Source organism: Galeopterus variegatus, unplaced genomic scaffold (genome assembly GCF_000696425.1).
Source record: "Galeopterus variegatus unplaced genomic scaffold, G_variegatus-3.0.2 Scaffold16686, whole genome shotgun sequence".
Classification (NCBI taxonomy): Eukaryota; Metazoa; Chordata; class Mammalia; order Dermoptera; family Cynocephalidae; genus Galeopterus; species Galeopterus variegatus.
The window spans coordinates 8,565-15,685 of NW_007742797.1; the positions used below are offsets into that span (position 1 = coordinate 8,565).

Sequence of the window (7,121 nt, forward strand, 5' to 3'; positions counted from 1 at the left end):
ACTCATGAAGGTGAGGCTTCCGGGTTCCCGGAGGGCCTGTTTCCATCCTGAATTGAGTCCCTGGCCCTCACCCCTAGGTTCCATGGCTGTCACCTGGTTCTTCAACTCTGACCCTTCAGCTGTGGCCTTTTTCGGAGGCAGAATTCTGAGAAAGGCACCCACCGACCGGCATCTTTGTATAACACCCTCCTCTTTGGGGTGTTGATGGATCCTCTGAAAGAGCTGTCTCTACTGTTGTGTTATGTTAATGGCAAAAAGGAGATACTCTGGGTGGCTCTAATCTAATTATATGAGCCCTTTAAAAGTGGAGAGTTTGCTCATAGTGGAAGAGGAAGTCAGAGATTTGAAGCTTGATGGGGATTTGATGTCTGTTCCCGGCTTTGAAGATGGAAGGGGCCCTGTGCCAAGGAATGCAGATGGTCATTAGATGCTAAAGGCAGTCTCCAGCTGCCAGCCAGCACGAAAATGGGGATGTCAGTACTACAACCACAAGGAACTGAATTCTGGCCAAAATCCAAATGAGCTTGAAAGAAGATTCTTACCAGAGCCTCCAGATAAGAGCCCAGGCTGGCTGAAACCTTGATTTCAGCCTAAGCAAAGAACCCAGTACAGCACACTTGGATTTCTGACCTTCAGGACTATAAGATAGTAAATGGTTGTTGTTTGAGGTTTGTGGTAATTTGTTATGCCGTTATGGGAAACTAATACAGCCATGATTCCCTGTCTCCCTTTATTAGGCCAAGGCTTGTTCACCCATTAGCTGGCTGAACTTACTCTGGCAGCTCCAGGATTTCCAAAACTCCTGGCCCCAGTTGGCCCCCCGGGATACCAGGTCCTGCTCCTGTGGGATTCCAGAGGCTCCCGCCTGTCTTCAGGTACCTCTAGTGTCCGGGGAGGCCAGGCACACCCACTGCTAACAGTGCTCCAGCACATAGAGGCTCAGCACTCTGAAAAGTAAAGCCCAGGGAGGCAGAGGTGAATTCTCATTGTGGGGATTGAGGATGGCTTCCTGTTGAGACTGGCGCCTTCGTCAGCATGGCAGAGGCTGCTAGTAATCATCCAATATCTGCTCTTTCCTTCTGGCTTATAGGAAGAGAGTGCTGACTTTTGGCTTGATGCATGATCCCCAGAGCTGCCTTGATGTGCTCCTGCAGCTTGATGTGCTCATGGGACTGAGTTCTGGCCAGTGAGAGGGAGGAGAAACAAGTCACACAACCCTCTGGACATGCAGTTAAAGGGGGTGGGTGGGCCCATCTTTGCCCTTTTGTCCCTTCCCAGGGGCTCTGCTGTAGGTGGGGAAGTGATCACCTCCCACCCTGCAGATGAGGGCAGCACTTTGAGGAAGGCAGAACAACAAAGCTACAGGAGCCTGGGTTCCTGAGCAGAGAAACCACCTGGCTGCAACTTTTAGATGACAGTAAGAGAGAAACTTTTCTGGCTGAAGCCACAAGGGTCTCTTTTACTGCAAACAAGCATACATTCTATGGACATGGAAGGGAATCTTTTGGCTGTAAGCAATAGAAGAATTAACCCAACAAAGAGGATTGCTTCGACTTCTACTCTCTTTCAGAACACGGCTAAAATAATGGTCAAGTATTAAAGATAGGTGTAAAACCCATAAGGACAAAGAGAAGGAAAGAGGAGGTGACAGTAACAAAATTTTAGGAGCCGTGGGCATAGACATGGCCAAGTGGTTCCACGTAGCAGCTCCAAGAGAGCTGAATGTTGTTTTCTGGCAGCTGGCCAGTACAGGGATTGAACCCTGGACCTTGGTGTTATCAGCACCATGCTCTAACCAACTAAGCTAACCAGCCAGCCCAGAAAACTGAATCTTAAGTTGTCAGTAAAGAGGGGAGAAAGAGGCAGGTTTGCCCTGTAGGTCCCCCAAAGGCTCAGCCACTGGACTGGCATGTTCCTCTGGAGGTTGGCATGAAGACAGACTGACAGTAGGAGGGCTAGTTGGAAGTCTAAGAAGCAGCAGATCCCTGGGGTAGCCCCTCCAGCTGACCACAAGAGATTTGTCGGTCTTGGGAGTTTGGGTCTCTGGACCTGGGGGTACCAGGCACAGCAGAGAACAGAAGCTTCATACTGAAAATGAAAGTTTCCATACCAAGTAAGTGTTGAGACCCTCAATGTTCTACATTCAATAGGCCCCCCAGAAGGCTGCCAGCCAGGACGACATCCACGACAGGGAGTATAGTGAATTCTTACATGTTTACGTTGCCTCAGCATCCATTTTTAATGTAAGTAGGACTTTCTCATACCAGAAGTAGGACTCAGTCACCCTTGACAGAATTTCCAGTTCTCTGCCTCCTTCCAATTCCTCAAGGTGACCCCTGCCTTGTGTAACCACCTCCTTCTGGGGAAGCTACATACAGCCTCCTTGACTCACTCCCCTAACCGACCCCCATACCTCACATGGACTGTGCAGAGATGTGACAGTGTCCCTCTTGCAGACACAGTGTGACTCCACAGAGCGTGTGCCCGTTTACTCCGAACCCAACAACTAGAACTCCCCCTGGGAAACCTGCTTGGGGAGTGCACTGGACCCCAATAAAGGCTTTGGCCCATAGGTCCCTCACTCTCTCTCTTGCTCCCGGCTGCTGGTTGAACACAGGTGTCCTAGATGGCTCCCCTTGTCCCGTTAGCTCCATGAGGTATGCGGCCCTCTTCTCTCTGGGATCTGTAAGTAATAAAGTGCTTCTGTGATTTCATGAGTTTTGTTGTCTCCTCTGTGACTCACCTGAATGACACACTTGAACTTAACTCTTCTCCTGATCAGGGTTCTTGTAGGAGGCATACAAGAGCCACAGGGCCTTTGCCAGTATTAGAAACAATGTGAGGGGGACACTGGGTCACAGGTCAGACATGTAGGCATTAGGCTGTTCTTCAGGATAAGGAAGTATCCTGTGAAATGCACACTGTAAACATCCACAACCAAATTCCTGGAGCCCCATCAGGGTGGGGCTAGAGTTTACAGCCATGAGAGAGAGCCCAAGACCAAATGGGAAACCAGCACCATCACCACCACCAGCACAGGGTGAGACAGAGGGAGGGAGGAAGAGAGGGAGAGAGAGAGAGAGAGAGAGAGAGAGAGAGAGAGAGAGAGAGAGAGTGTGTGTGTGTGTGTGTGTGTGTGTGTGTGTGTGTGAAGATTTTTCTCAGGGATCTTACCAGCCCAGGAAAAGAAATGCTCACATTCTGATACTGGGGAGGGGGTTGCTCATTGGAAGGCTCAGTCAGATCTCAGTACAGTCCCCGGGTTGTCAAGAGCAACCCCTGTGGCAGAGCCAGGTGGCTGTGGGACATCTATGAAGGCTCAGACACGAAAGGGAGGCAGGTGTCAGGCCCTCATGTCTCTGGGCCTCTCCCGACCTTCGCCTCAGCAGCAACCCATCCCAGCAGCACTCCCCATCCACACGGAGACTCAAGGGACCCAAGGGGGACCAAAGTGGCTGCTCTGAGATGGTGGAACCGTGGTCACAGAAAGGGGTCCTGAGTGAAGGGAAGGGTAGCGGCCCAGGAGGGATGCGGATGGAAGTCCCGTGAATGATTTCCACAGCACCTGGACTGGGGCAGGGAGGAGGAGACGGAGTGTCCCTGTGTCCAGGGAGCCCTGCCGAGTCCCCATACCAACCTCAGAGGTACCTCCGGGACACCTCTGATACCCACAGAGCAATCCTAAAAGTGCTGGAACAAGAGGATCACAACAAACAACCCTTTAAGAATCTATACTGTGGTAAAGCTGCTGCCCACAAATCATCAAATAAAAACCTCACACTGTTTCAAGAAAGGTGATGCTACTGGCCCTATCTTATAGACGTTAAAATAACTTGTAAGAAATGATCCAAAGTACCTCCTGCTGCTGTTGGAGATGGGCAGCTTTCCATAGGCTGAGAAGGATCCACTCTGTGGGTTATTTCCAGTAGATTTACAGCCTTCCTTTGGCTCCCTGTCCACTAGCTCTTTCTCAGCTGCCTCCTCGAACAAGCAGCCTGCATTCAGGAAGGTAAATTTACTTATACAATAAATCAAACATTTATAAGTTGATAAAGAGATTTTGGGGTGGAGGTGGGGGGCAGAGTAGGTCAACAATTATGACCGTTGCAGGCCGGCCCCGGCCAAACTCTCTTGAATGTCTGTGGTAATAGGGATTTACTAGCAAAAAAAGGAAACCAAGAAGGGATATTTTAAAATTGAAATTGAAACAGTCTTTCCCTTGACAAATTGCAAAGATGTGGGTATTGTCCTCTGTTTTGAGTGATAGCAGGAGGGTGGTTTGGGGGGTGGCAGAGGGCACTAGTCCCATAGCTGAGATGTGCTTTCTGTTGGGATTTCTACAGATCCAGGTCTAGCTGGGGTCCTGGGATCACTCCACAGAGATGGCAGAGGCTCCATCTGAGCCTCATCCTGAGGGAAGGAGATGTTTAAGGCCTGAGCACAGCCAGTGTCAGGGACAACCTGTTTCAGGCTCAGTCCTGTGGCCTCCTTTGTGGGCACTGAGGGGAAGCCAGGAAGCTGTCTTAGCTAAGATCCCGAGAAGAGGACTTGAGTGCAAGTGGTTTATTTGGGAGGTGATCCCAGGAAGCACCAACAGGGCAATGGGGAAGTGAGACAGGGAAGGGAAGGCAGCCAAGAAAGGGTCCGTTACTGAGCACGTTTGCACTGTGGGCAACTGAGGCTCAGTCCTGCTGGGGACCTCTGGAGACAGTGTGGAAACAGGCCAGAGCTGTCCCACCTGAGGGATGTTGATCCCCCAACTCCCATCCATCATCGGCTGAGGGCTATTCTGGTGGTGTCAGCACCCCAACAATTGCAGCCTGCCTTGTGGGCCTCTCTCCCTGGGAGGAGAGAGTCAAAGGTGCAGGGAGTAGGGACAGCAGAGGGACTGGAAGTGAGAGTGCAGGGGCGAGGGGCAGGGCTCCACCTGTGTCTGCTGCACAAGTGTTTGTGCCAGGAACTGCATATGCCTTTCCTTCTGCTGGGCCTTTCCCTGGGGGGCTTGAGTCAATCCAAGTGGGAGTCAAGCTGGGTTTGGATTTTGTTGTTGCCGTGTGCTAGGGTTTGAATGTTTGTCCCCTCCAATACTCATGTTGAAATTTTATTGCCATTGTAAAAGAGGTGGGACTTTTAGGAGATGATTAGGCCGTGACGCCCCACCCTCAGGGGTGGGAATGGAGCCATTTTAAAAGAGTCCGGCCCCCTCTTGCCCTCTCGCTTCCACCCTGCGATGACACAGAACGAAGGCCCTGGCCAGATGCCAGACTTCCCAGCCTCCAGCACTGTGAGCCAAAAGACGCATTCCTTATAAATGAATGCCTACGTGTCTGACCTGTGACCCAGTGTCCCCCTCACAGGAAATTCGCTTCTTTTTTTTTTCTTCCTTTTTTTGTCTTTTTTACTGACCGGTAACTGGATCGCAACCCTCGGTGCTGCACCCACACCGCGCTCAGCCAGTGAGCAGGAACCGGTCTCCACATGGGATCCGAACCCTCGGCGGGAGCGCCGCCACACTCCCAAGCGGCGGGCAGAAATTCGTTTCTAATACTGGCAAAGGCCCTGTGGCTCTTGTATGCCTTCTACAAGAACCCGGACCAGGAGAAGAGTTAAGTTCAAGTGTGTCATTCAGGTGAGACACAGAGGAGACAACAAAACTCATGAAATCACAGAAGCACTTTATTACTTACAGATCCCAGAGAGAAGAGGGCCGCATACCTCATGGAGCTAACGGGACAAGGGGAGCCATCTAGGATACCTGTGTTCAACCAGCAGCCGGGAGCAAGAGAGAGAGTGAGGGACCTATGGGCCAAAGCCTTTATTGGGGTCCAGTGCATTCCCCAAGCAGGTTTCCCAGGGAGAGTTCTAGTTGTTGGGTTCGGAACAAACGGGCACAAGCTCTGTGGAGTCACACTGTGTCTGCAAGAGGGACACTGTCACATCTCTGCACAGTCCATGTGAGGTATGGGGTCAGTTAGGGGAGTGAGTCAAGGAGGCTGTATGTAGCTTCCCCAGAAGGAGGTGGTTGCACAAGGCAGGTGTCTCCTTGAGGAACTGGAAGGAGACAGAGAACTGGAAATTCTGTCAAGGGTGACTGAGTCCTACTTCTGGTATGAGAAAGTCCTACTTACATTAAAAATGGATGCTGAGGCAACGTAAACATGTAAGATTTCACTATACTCCCTGTCATGGATGTCGTACTGGCTGGCATCCTTCTGGGGGCCTACTGAATGTAGAACATTGAGGGTCTCAACACTTACTTGGTATGGAAACTTTCATTTTCAGTATGAAGCTTCTGTTCTCTGCTGTGCCTGGTACCCCCAGGTCCAGAGACCCAAACTCCCAAGACCGACAAATCTCTTGTGGTCAGCTGGAGGGGCTACCCCAGGGATCTGCTGCTTCTTAGACTTCCAACTAGCCCTCCTACTGTCAGTCTGTCTTCATGCCAACCTCCAGAGGAACATGCCAGTCCAGTGGCTGAGCCTTTGGGGGACCTACAGGGCAAACCTGCCTCTTTCTCCCCTCTTTACTGACAACTTAAGATTCAGTTTTCTGGGCTGGCTGGTTAGCTTAGTTGGTTAGAGCATGGTGCTGATAACACCAAGGTCCAGGGTTCAATCCCTGTACTGGCCAGCTGCCAGAAAACAACATTCAGCTCTCTTGGAGCTGCTACGTGGAACCACTTGGCCATGTCTATGCCCACGGCTCCTAAAATTTTGTTACTGTCACCTCCTCTTTCCTTCTCTTTGTCCTTATGGGTTTTACACCTATCTTTAATACTTGACCATTATTTTAGCCGTGTTCTGAAAGAGAGTAGAAGTCGAAGCAATCCTCTTTGTTGGGTTAATTCTTCTATTGCTTACAGCCAAAAGATTCCCTTCCATGTCCATAGAATGTATGCTTGTTTGCAGTAAAAGAGACCCTTGTGGCTTCAGCCAGAAAAGTTTCTCTCTTACTGTCATCTAAAAGTTGCAGCCAGGTGGTTTCTCTGCTCAGGAACCCAGGCTCCTGTAGCTTTGTTGTTCTGCCTTCCTCAAAGTGCTGCCCTCATCTGCAGGGTGGGAGGTGATCACTTCCCCACCTACAGCAGAGCCCCTGGGAAGGGACAAAAGGGCAAAGATGGG

At 50.7% G+C, this 7,121-nt stretch overlaps 2 non-coding genes across 2 annotated transcripts; one reads left to right on the forward strand and one right to left on the reverse strand.

The window, feature by feature from the left end:
* Positions 1 to 1,740: 1,740 nt before the first annotated feature.
* On the reverse strand, positions 1,741 to 1,814 carry TRNAI-GAU. The gene has a single exon. It is a non-coding gene; the product is annotated as a tRNA-Ile (tRNA).
* A 4,742-nt stretch (positions 1,815 to 6,556) lies between these two features.
* TRNAI-GAU lies at positions 6,557 to 6,630 on the forward strand. The gene has a single exon. It is a non-coding gene; the product is annotated as a tRNA-Ile (tRNA).
* Positions 6,631 to 7,121: the final 491 nt, after the last annotated feature.